Genomic DNA, 13055 nt, shown 5'->3' on the forward strand with positions numbered 1-13055 from the left:
CTCCTACCGGTATCATGCTTCTTACTTCTTCTGCTTTGTCAGTTTTTGAATTTATCCCCTCATTTTGTCTCTTCTCATGAATGAAATGACTTACCCCAGCCCCAAGCTATTATCTTAATCCAGCCTACTGTTAATGTTAACTCTTCTTTCTGGACTACTTCTGAGCCCCCTCCTTAATGCCAAAAAGGCAAAACAATTGACTTTCTTCACACTATTTTTTAAATATCTCAGCCTAGATAGTTCTAATTTTTTTCCAACAATTCTTAGATTGCTCATATGTACACTATATATGGAAGTTATCCACATCTTCAAGTCCCCCACCTCCACCATCCTTTCACTTTAAGCTTCATTGGTATAATTTACCACTTATTCAAAAGTCGAAGATATGTATTGTTTACAATGCCTACTTTTCACCCTTTCCTTGTGACATTACATACCTCTTCCCACACTTAATTTCTCATCCAAAAATTGTAATCTTGCACTCGTATTTGCTCACTTTCATTTTTACACCCACATCCAGCACATCTATATTTGTATTTATTCACTTCAACCTATTGCTCTTTACTCCTAACTCTTGATTCTCTGCAACAGTAGCAGCCAACCACATTCTCATTTGTTATTCATCTTTATTGCAGATTAATGGTGCTCTATGATCTAACCTTCGATACTGAGATATCTCCCCTGCAATACCTTAAAGTCTCAGGGTAGCCCCTCTAACACCATCTGTTATAAACCCTCAGTACAGCACAACACTTTACTGCTGCACTCCCTTTGTCTGTCCCTAAACACTTGGAAACATAGGCCCACCCAAGATGCCCAGACTCCTTTCCTTACCATGTCTTCTCAAATGCACCATATTTCCTGTACATTTGTATAACTCTTTGTCAGTATTCCATTCATGTCATTTACATCTCTGTACCTCATTATGAACCCTGATACTCACCCACGCTACCCAACTCAGTTTGTAACTTTTTATACTCATCATCTGGGCAATGTTTACAATAAATGCACACCTCTAAAAATCCTGAATTCCTCAGATGTCTGCGGTGGGTGATGCAGTGGAGCAGTGGTTAATATTGCTGTCACACAGTAAGAAGTCCTCTGGTTTGATTCTTGACTGGGGTGCCTTTTGCAGAGATGCTGCATGTCCTCCCTGCTTCTGCATGGTTTTCCTCTGAGATGTCTGGTGTCCTCCCACATTCCAAAGGCATGTGTCTGGAGTGTTTCTCTCAAGGCGTCTCCTGAAAATAGGCTCTATCCTAGTTGGACAAATGTTAAATAAATAAAAAAATAAAATAAATGCGCACCTCTGACAATCCTGAATTCCTCAGTCACTCAATTGTCCCTTGATTCTTACCCCTTCTTTACCAGTCATGATTCTTTCTTCCCCAGCTGTACTTATCACAGGATCTTTACAAATATGATATCACTCTGTCCTTGGGGGGGGGGGGTTCATTACAACATGTCTAAGAAATTAAAGTAGGAATGAGAATATCAAAACTCAAGCCACTTCTGTCCTACTGCTCAGCCATTTTATTTTCTTGGACATCCCCTCTTCCCTCTCCACACTTTTCTTTACTGATAAACAGACCTTTACCTCTAAATATTTATTTAACTCCTGTTAGACTATAGTAATCCAGCAGGTGAATGGTTGCTCTTGCAGATGCTAATTACCAGCAACAGGTGTGGATGACACTTAAGGCCTGACTCTCTTCCAACTGCTGTAAACATTCTTAATTTCCCCAGTAACTTCATGCTAATCTCATTTAACAACAGTGTGAGGTCATCAGCAAGCATATTCAATCTACTGTGCTCCCCTAGAATAAAGCCTCACAATTCTCTGGGCTAACATTTCCATAACAAGAAAGAAGAGATAATCATATAGAGGGCATCCCTGCCATGTCTCCCTGCCTAACTCAATTTGTTCAGTAGATTCTGCATTTGCCTTAATTCTTATCCATGTTTCTTTATAAAGTGCATTAAACCACTGTATGAATCTACTATTCCCAATTATCTGTTCAGCAGCTCTAGACTGGTATCCCTCATTGACAGTATGAATTTAAGGCAATACCCACCCAACACCCCTTTTCTTTCTGGTTACTGCATCAAGTTTATCAATAGCTACCAATGATCAATGGAGGACTGATCCCTCACAAAACCTGTCTGAGCATCTGTAGTCATACTTGTGAAAAACTGCTTCTACAACAACAGTCCTGCATACAGATAATGACAATGGAAACCGAGTAAAATACAGACTTATTATAAAAACCTTAACTTTATTGTTAAAACATGTTAAATGCTTTCACTCTTCCTTCAGGAATTTCATCAGAACTAAAGTATATATATGTATCTGTTTCTGTATGCAGGATTGTTGTCACAGGCTTATTCCTGTGGATTACCAGTTTCTTAAAGAAATTGGTTCAAGTTTAGTCATTAACTGATATGGGGTAGAAATCTGCCAGGTTTTACAACTTTCCTTTGCCTCTCTGCAGCATGACCACTGCTACATTGGCCATAGTGTATGTGTGTGTGTGTGTGTGTGTGTGTGTGTGTGTGTGTGTGTGTGTGTGTGTGTGTGCACGCATGTGCACTCGCGTGCGCTCACATGCATCTTTTCTTGAATGATAATGCCTTTTAAAATCATTACTTATGTGTCATCTTTTTCAATGGCAACTTGATTACAAAAAAATACAGGAAAGCCATTTGGCTCTTCCATCTTTCCATCCTTCATGTGACGGACCACGTCAATATCCATCTCCAGCTCTCTGTAGAATATCTTTCTATTTTCAGAAGCCAACAGTGGTCTACCCCTGCCTTAGAAGACTACACCCCCTTACTGCCACATTGTTATACAGGTTTTTATAAAGCCTCCTGAATAATAAATAATTTCCATGCCTGCTAGCACCCTGTTGACTCTTTGATCTTTAATTACTTTCATCCCTGTCTGCTTCATCTGTTCCTCAAGATTTCACACCAATAAATTTGCTTCCACCCTGTCTTTTCCCACTCCTTCACACCACCTCTGTCCAATTTTTCCTCAATTTGCAGTTTCTCTAAGTGCCTCAAGAAATTTCTTAATTTCTAAAATTCTGTCCCTCAGTGAAATATTTTCTCTAAGTACCTATCTAACTTTGAAGGCTTTGATAAATTCCATATGTATCTTATTAATAACTCCTTTATAACCTATTAGATGAACCCTCTATGCTGCCTTTTTATGTATCCCATTTCCACTTCCCTACCTTGATCTCTCTCTGTTTTTGTCCATCATACTTTCTATTTTCATGTTCCTGGAGCCCAACTCTATACTCAAGTCAGTTCACCCCTAAACCATCATAAATTACTACCACTGTGTGCATTGTACTTCCCCTGTCTAGAATATCTACCCTGACCAGCTCACCAACCATTAGGAAGTATGTCACCCCCAATGAAGAACTGATGCACTTTATGTATGAAAGCTGGCATTTCTACCTATTTCCTATTTGTGCCAATTTTTTTGTCTACAGTTATATGTGTATTAAAACTAAATTCTGTATTTTTGCAGAAGGTTTGTTTTTCTTTTACTGTTAGTGAGTTTGTGAAATAGCTTTTGTAGTCAGTTGAAGCTTATTAATCAGTAAGCAACCTACCCAACCTACTAGATGCTGAATGCAAATATTGCCTATCCCGCTACTTCTCTCGTCAAATAAAAACAGGCCCAGTTCCTCCATTGTTTGCTTCAGAGTTTCTGGCAATGATGATGCTATTCTAGAACTTCATACAAGCTATATTTCTCCAAAGCATGGGGAAATCTTCTCCTGACACTACCCTTTTACATTCTTCAATCAGTTTAATGTACTTAAACATGCTTTCAAAACCTCATCTTTTTCACTATGTGGGCCATAGTATGAACTGACTGCAATACTTTTACCCTCACTAATGTGCTTAACCATAACCTACCTCCCCTCTCTACCTATTTCATAGCATTGGCAATCCCACACCAATTTTTATTTTATTAACATTCCTTCTCTTTTGTCTTAACACTGTTTACTCCCATCAATCTGTATTTCCATTATTTTGCAACTTTCCTGCCCCATTATACCTTAGTTTTAATTCTTGTAGCTAGGACAGGATTAACAAAAGGGCTAATAGAGCTGTAGCTCTAAGCCTGCATGTCTGAAATGGGCCCTGCTGCTTCTGTTCCCATTTTAATCTGACATCCTGGGCTGTTGTCACAGCAAATAAATAATATTATTTAACTCCATGGTCATGAGGTCCATGATCCAGCACCGCTTATAACAATGCAACACCAACCTCATCCTTAACTGCTTAAACCCTCTCCCTTTTTTGTCTGATTGTTAAACCTCCCAATATTATTTGTCTAAATATTTATTCTATATTTATTCCCTTGCCTCTCCATCTGATCTTCCTGCTGTGAGTGTACAGCTTGACACAGTGGGTTTTATGTGGGTCCAGTAGGCCAACCCATGCTGTCTCAGCAGCAAAGTCTTGGTCACTGAAGGGCATTCCCACACTTTCTAGCAGACCTGTATTGTGTTCTCCCAGGCAATTCTGATATTAACTATCAAATGCCTATATTCCTTCAAAACCTCCTTCATGTCACACCTAAGATATGATTGCCACGAGGATGATATTCAGCCATCCTTTCATTAGCTCTCCCTATATTTCTTGGACAAAGTGTGTTGAAACATTGCCAGATATAATGCAGTCTGCTCTTCTCTGTCTTTCTGTCTTCCTGCTACCAGCTTTGTCTCATATCATATATACATTTCGTTTCACTTCTCTTGTCCACCCCTTTAACACAGATTGTGAAGCTCATGTTACATTAATTACAGTGAATATCTAATAATTTTATCACTACTCATTCAGACTCTACACCTCTTTTCTTGGTGGGCCTTGATATAATTTAGGTCTGCCATGAGATATGATAATAAAGAAAGACCCAACTTTCAAGAGAAGACAGAGTAACATAGGATAATAATGCAGACACTTAAAACATGGTTTAGCCACAACTAGCAATTCATAAGTAATGCCCACCCCACCAAAAAATAAATAAATAAATAACCAGAGATCCTGTAGAGGTATCCGACACATTTTGGAAATTTTATGAAAATCTGTATATAGCATAGAAATAAAGAAAATGCAAAATGGAAACGTTTATGGAAGAATTAAATATGCCAAGGTTAGAGGTAGATGAGGCTCAGTTACCAACAGTTAGGATAGGAAGAGATGAGATAAAAATGGTGATGTATAACAAATGAATCTACAGTAAGTTCTCCAGGAAAAGATGGTTTCCTATGGAAGTCCAGAAGCTAGTAGAAAGAAAGTCATAAAGATCTGGAAGGTTTTGCTTAAGAGTATATTAAAAGGAAGAGAAGTACCAACATCCTGGAAGAAAGTTGGGGTGGCTGTAATACCTAAATATGGTAAAGACCCATCAGATCCAGTTTCATATAGGGCCATTTTGATTCTAAACCATGATTATAAAGTGGTCATATCTATAATGACTAAAAGAATGGCAAATGTAATGCCAAAATTGATAGATATGGATCAATATGGTTTTGCGGAGGGGAGGAAAACATTTGACAACATTAATAGAACAATGAAGATCCAGAGGGAAGGATAATGTAAGAAAACCACTGTTGTTGGTGGGTATTAATATAAAGAAAGCATGTGACAGAGTAAGCTGGGATTTTATTAGTAGGACAATGGAAACACTGCATTCTCTGATAAAATAATAAGGTTGATTAGGAGGATACATGTGGGATAAGAGATGAAAATTAAAGTCTGTGGGGTTTCATCTCTGATAGGTTTTGTTTGAGCAGAGGAACTATGCAGGGGTGTCCTCTTTCTCCTTTGTTATTTCCATTATATTTAGAACCATTGGCAAAGAAAATAAGGGACTCAGAGATTCAAGGGTATAATTGTTATGGCAATCAAGAAAGGTTAGCTTTATTTGCAGATGATATTATTTTATACCTGATAAAACCAGAAAAGGACATTTCACTAAGTATTTTTGGGATACAAAATTAATGAAGATAAAACAAAGGCAAAAGCTGTAAACAATCCACAAGTGAATTGGTTCAATAATACACATATTTATGGGGACATGATAAAATTAACTACTTAGGAGTAAGGATTAAAAAGGATTCTATTATGGCAGCTAAGGGTGTGTGGGAAGAGACTAAGCAAAACATAATGCAAAAACTAAGAAAGTGAAAGCTCTATTTTATGGATATAGATAACAATATACAAGCAGAGAAAGTGTTTTTATCCCTTTACTTTTATACTCAGGTCAGACATATTTTTATCAACCACGGCAGAAGTTGTGGATAGCAATTAATAAAGAGTTGAAGGATTTTATCTGGGAGGGGAAGAAGGCAAGAGTCAAGTGGGATAAGTCGATCCTTCAAAAGAATAAGGTGGTTTTGAATTACTTGATATGAAGGGGTATTTCAGAGCTACACCGTTAAGCCTTCTATACACTGCACAAGTAGAAAGCTATCATTCAAAGTGGAAAGGGATGATGATGAAATGGGGGGAAGGTCAAGAAATAATGAGAGACTGGGATTTTTGGTTGCAGATCCTTAAGCAGAATAACAATGACCATGCAGAAGAATAAGAAAACAAAGATGAAAAGTAGAAAAGAAGATTAATAATGGAAAAGTTAAAGAAATAGAAACAGAAGTCATGGAGTACTTGCGATGTAAAGGACTCAGTATAGAAAATCTAACCAAGAAAACACCACAGCAGGATAGAGCAATATACATCCAAATTAAGGAGAAACCAGTGGAACTGGAAGCAACTGGTCAGTTGCCATATGAAGATATTCTGGAGCCTTCAACAGGAAACCAGTACAAAAGTTCAGCTAAAGCTGGACAGCAAGGGAAGGAGCAAGAAACCGAGGCAACTCCGGAGCAGTCAATGTTGAGGAGATAATGGCCAGTGAGTTCTCATACAACAGAGCAACAGATGACACAGGATGAAATTGAAGAGTATGTGCCACAGGAAGACACTACAGAACTTTCTACAGAATGCCGGTAAAAAATGGAGAACAAAAATGTGCCATCAGTTTAGGAGAAAATGAGCTAAGAGAAGAGTTGCTTGATTTATTAGAGATAGATATATTAAGATCAATGAAAGAAATAGACTGAAGAAGGTCAATAAAACCCAAAAAGTCAGAAGTTTGATAAAACAAATTAACACAGTAATTAGGACTGTTCATAGAGATCCATGTGATATAACAGATGTAAACAGGATATACTGTTGTGCAGCTAAATTAATAACAGATAAAATTCTATCACAAGAACACAGGGTAGTAAGGGAAAGGAAGGGGATGGCACAGTAGTGCAGCAGTGGCATTGTCACCTCACAGCAAGAGGTTCTCCGGTTCGATTCTCAGCTGGGGTGCCTTCTGTGTGGAGTCTGCATGCCCTCCTTGCATTTGTGTGAGTTTTCTCCAGGTACTCTGGTTTCCTCCCACATTACAAAGAAATGCATCTGGAGTATTTCTCCCCGGGTCTCCACTGAAAATTGGCTTTGTTCCAAGTCGGACTTTCCCAGTTAACAAATGTTAAATAAAATAAATAAATAAATAAATAAATAAGGGGAGAAATCGAATACCATCATGGAAGTATTGGATAGAGAAAACTATAACACTGTTAAGACTAGAAGTGTCACTGTTAGAGGAGTATAGAAGAGGGAACAGATCAACAAAAATAGACATGATAAATGCAATGCACAATATTATAACAGATCAGAGTCTATCATGCACTGATGCAAATAGTGAACTAAAAATATCTGGAGAGGCAGAAAAACATAAAAGATACATAGATAAATATAAAGGAAAAGTACAAAATAAGCAATTTATTGATGATCCAAAAAAATGTTATTGAGAATTGGGAAACAAGGTAAAAGGAACTGAAAGACCACTAAAAAAGAAGAAATTTATTCATTTCGGAGAAGTATTTATGAAGATCCTGTGGAACATAACAAAGATGCTAAATAGATTGAAGAAGTAAAAGAAAATATAAGAAATTCAAAGTTACAAGACATGCAATGTTATGAAGTAACAGCCAGAGAGATTGAAACAAAGTTAAGAAAAGCCTTTAATTGGAAAACACCAGGCACAGATGCAGTACCTAAGTTCTGGTTAAAAGTATTAACATCTTTGCACAAAGATTTAGCCATGAGCAAGAACTATTTATATGCGTACCCTGAACAGACACCAATCTGGCTAACAACAGGAAAAACAATGCTCCTCCTTAAGAGTGAACCTGCAAGAAACCCTAAAAATTATAGACCAATAACTTGCTTTCCAACTACGTATAAACGATACACTGGAATTGATGCCGACAGAGTTTATAGTCATTTAGAAGAAAACTCAATGATGGCAATAGAACAAAATGGGCAATAAAAGAAGGTCATATGGAAAAATGGATCATCTGTTGCTAAATAAAGTCACAATGGAGAACTGCAAAAAGGGGAAGGATCTAAGTATAACATAAATTGACTACAAAAAAGCCTTAGATAGTATTCCATATTCATGGATAAAAGAGTACTTAAAAATGTATAAGATATATCCTACACTGATCAACTATATTGCAGTGACCATGAAACAGTGGCAGACCACTTTGTAATTAAGCCATGATAAACAACAAATTATTATTCCAGGGATAAAACTCCAAAGGGGGGTATTCCAGGGTGACTCCCTGTCACCTCTGCTATTCTGTCTTGCCCTTAATCCATTAAGATGTCTACTTAACAGATTAGGCCATGGTTATAATTTGGCTACTAGAAAACAACAAAGGGTAAAGACTTCATGCCATCTCTTCATTGATGATTTAAAACAGTATAGCTCATCAGATGAGGAACTGAAAGCACAACTGCAAGTAGTCAAAACTTTTTCAAATGATATAAGAATGTCATTTCATCTTGATAACTGTACAAAAGCAACTGTACAAAAGAAAACTGCAGAACCAAGAAAACATCAGTTTGGGGCAAGAATGTGATATCAAACAACTTGAGCAAGAGGGAGTATATAAATATTTGGGAATTGATGAAGGATCAACAATAAAACATGAACAAATGTGAATAGAACTTAGTAAGGAATATTTTAGAAGATTTAAATTAATCCTGAATATAGAGTTGACATCTAGGAACAAAATTCAAGCTATAAACTAATTTGCTCTTCCTATCCTAAATTACACTTTGGAGTAGTGACTGGCCCCAGAACATGTCGGATAGATTAGATAGGAAAACAAGAAGGATGCTTCATGCTCATCAAATGATTTAAAAAATCAGTGCATACCAAGATTATATATTCCTCGTTCTGAAGGAGGTATGGGCCTCCTTGAAACTGATTACATGTATAGATCTGTAATCATGGGACAGCACACATATCTGCTAACCTCACAGAACCAAAACATAGTGAAAGTTTTGAAACATGAGGAGAATAAATCTAAGATGGCTTCTCTGCTTAGTCTAGCAGAAGCATATCATCATCAAACAGGAATGAAAATCAAACCAGAAGTAGTTAAAAATCAGGTGGCAACCGAATGTGAGAATATAAGGTGAAGGATCAGGTGAGAATGCAAGAAATGTGAAAAATGCGTAAATATAGTTGCAAGTACAGAAAACTTTTGAAAGAACCTCATGTTGATCAGAATCAAATGCAGCAGTGGTTAAGCAGAGGCGAATTCACACCAAAAGATGAAAGGTTAATAGTGTTGGCTAAAGATAGTGGGCTACACACATGTTGGTTTACAAAGTGCATCGAACATGTGGGAGAAACAGACAAATGTAGGTTTTGTAAAACAGAACTGGAAACAGTCACACACCTTGTTTCTGGTAATGACATGCTAATGGCAGAAGGACTGTATACTGAAAGTCTAGTTTTCAGGCTAGTGCTGAATTCAGGGCTGTAATACTAGTTTCTGAGTTGCCCATACCTTACTTGGATAGAAGGAAGTTTCTCTGTTCACCTGTGAGAGAGGGGAGCTTTGAGAAACCTATCTGTCCCTGGAGGAGTGGTTCCAGCCCAGAATTTAGTAGTTTATTGGCCATTTTGGGCTAATTTCTATCTCTTTCATTTCCCTAATATAAAAAAACACATTTGCACGGTTTTGCGCACCAGGCAGTGTCGGTTAGCTACGGTTAAATTATTCCTGTCTCCACTAAGTCTCCTCTTTAGTTTTTCTCTTGAAACTAGTCTAACTCTCAACCTAAGCACTCAGAAAGCATCTTACAGCCCAGCACTTGCTCAGACCTAACAGCAAGCACTAATATACCCTGACACTGATTGCCCAGCAGGGCAAGGCTCTTTATTCACCCCTCACCAACCAAGTGACTATGCAGCTCACCCTACTATTCAGGCATGACAAAGGCACCCTACTATTCAGGCATGACCAAAGGGCAACTTCAAGGGCACTCTCCAGTCCAGCTGGTGAATCTGGGTATCCTGAGGCAATGTTACAACTGCCTCATGTACACAGACAGCTCTCCCCTCCTACCACAAAACAATAACATATGCAAGAGATGCACTTATACAGCCAAACTGGAAGCTAAGCTGTCTCCACCCAAGACTGGAACAGACAGTCAAGTGGAGAAGGTTAACACTTGCACCACAACTCCAGCTGCACACATACCTACTAAAACAGCACTGGCAAAAAATACAAATAAATACACAAAATCATACTCAGAGGCTCTAAATAAAAACCTGCAAAAGCATCAGAGACTGCCAAAGCAGACACCCAAACAACCTGCCCTTCCCGTCCCAAACCAGACAACACATAAAACACAAAATCAGTGTGCCGCACAATCACAGCACTTAAGGTGAAATAACATACCTAACACACTAGTAATAGGTGACTATAGTCAGACACACTGATGTCCTACTCACTAGGCTGGACAAGTAGAAGGTTACTGTTAGCTGCCTGTCGGGAGCCAGAATCCGCCACATAGGTTCATAGGTTCATAGGTTCATACTAGGCTATCTGCCCGAGGGCATTTATAAGCCTAGCCCATAGTTTTGTGGCTTACACCACCCCTTTAGTTTGGAGAAACTATGCCCATTATTTTGCTGTGCCTCTGTCGAGCAGTGACACTGAGGTAACCCCTGGGGTGTATCTGCGATTCCCCATCCATTGGTCAAGAGTCCTCTTGAACAAGGCCAGCGAGGTGCTCTGCCTCACATAGACCGGGATTTTGTTCCACAGCATAGGGAGTCTTTGGGTGATTAATCTATCCCTCCAGCACATCCTATTAATAACCGTGTCGAGGTTTAAGTCTCCCGCCCTTGTGGCTCTGAGGGATCTAGATTTTTTTGAGATGAAGCATGTTCATCAAATCTGGGTTTGACATGGCCTTGTATGTCAGGCATAGGTCACCTCTGAGCAAGCGGTAAGCAACTGAATATAACTGGAGTTCTTTCAGTCGGGCAGCATAAGACAGATTTTTGAGACCCTTTATCCTTTTGGTGAGGAACTTTTGTGGCCTCTCCAGCTGCTGCAAGTGTCGGGTCAGATACATTCCGAATGGGGCATTGTACTCGATCATTGGTCTGATGAGTGATGAGTATAGGGAGACTATGACTTCCCTTGATCTAGATGTGAATCCCTTCATGATAAGGTGGGCAATGTAGAAGGTCTTCCTAACTACTTTAGCAATATGGGTGTTGAATGAAAGGCTACTGTCCACCTGGGTTCCCAGGTCCCTGATAACTTCTTCTGTGATCAGGGGATTGCCTCCTATATGGTAGCTAGGGGTAACCTTATTTTTCCCGAAGGGTATGACTATGCATTTCTTGGCATTTAACTTTAGGCCATGGCTCTAGCACCAGTTATCCGTTTCTGTGAGACCCTTCTGAAGGATATCTGTGTCAGATGTGTTTTCAACTACGGCGCCCAGTTTGCAGTCATCTGCAAACTTTGTCAGCCATAACCCTCCTATGTTTGCTTGTACTTCAGAAAAGTAGATGCCAAACAAGAGTGGGCCCAGGACTGAGCCCTGTGGGACACCACTTGTGACAGGCTTTGAGTCTGACATGGCGCCAGCAACTCTGACCCTGTGGGTTCTGTCACTCAGCCAGTTTGCAACCCATCTTGTAATGTATGGGTTTACATTTAAGTTGATGAGTTTATCAATGATGCCCGAGTGGGGTATTGTATCGAAAGCCTTCGCCAGGTCTAGGTAGGCTGTATGGACTGCCTTTCCTTCGTCAATGGCCTTGGTGACTGTTTTGAAAAAGTCAACTAAGTTTAAGAGGCATGATCTGCCTTTGACAAAGCCAAACTGGGTTGGATCCAAAGTCTGCAAATTCCCTATGTCTTTATTTATGAGATCCATTATGATCCTCTCCATGGCTTTGCAGATAAGGCTTGTCAAGTTAATGGGACGGTAATTTCCAGGGTCGGTGGAGGCACCACCTTTGTGGAGTGGGACCACAGTTGCTGTGTGCCACTCCCTGGGTACGTATCCAGAGGTGAGACTAAGATTAAACAGCTGTCCTAACTGTGGGTTTAATTCCTCGTTGAGTTCATGGAGCACACAGCCGGGGACACCATCAGGTCCCATGGATGCTGTGTTCTTTGCCTTGGAGAGAGCAGTTCTCACCTGGGCGTTAGAGATGTTTGGGGGGCTACAATCATTTGGTATAGATATCTCTCCTTTGTGGGGGGGGAGTTTGCACTGAACCTGTCAGCCAGTATGTTGGCAATGTCTGTAGGATCAGTAATCTTCACATCATTTTGAACTAATTCTGAGCATATCTGGGAGTTTCCTCCTAAGTTTCTGACATAGCTGAAGAATGCCTTATGGTTGTCTTTAGAGTCCTTAGCTATTTTTTTCTCAAAATTATCTTTGGGTGATTTTATGAGAGCTCTTAGCTTTTTACTTATAGTGATCAGCGGTGTCTTACCTTTTAAGGATTTTGCTCTATCTTGTAGTAGCTTTCTCCTTTTGTTGTAGAGTTTGTTTATGGCTGGGGTCCACCAGACTGGACGCTTGCCTTTGGTACAAAGAGTCTTTGTTTTGCTTGGGATTGCCTGATCCATGCAGTC

This window comes from Protopterus annectens, chromosome 3.part1 (assembly GCF_019279795.1).
Source record: "Protopterus annectens isolate FY-2018-M chromosome 3.part1, PAN1.0, whole genome shotgun sequence".
Lineage (NCBI taxonomy): Eukaryota > Metazoa > Chordata > Ceratodontiformes > Protopteridae > Protopterus > Protopterus annectens.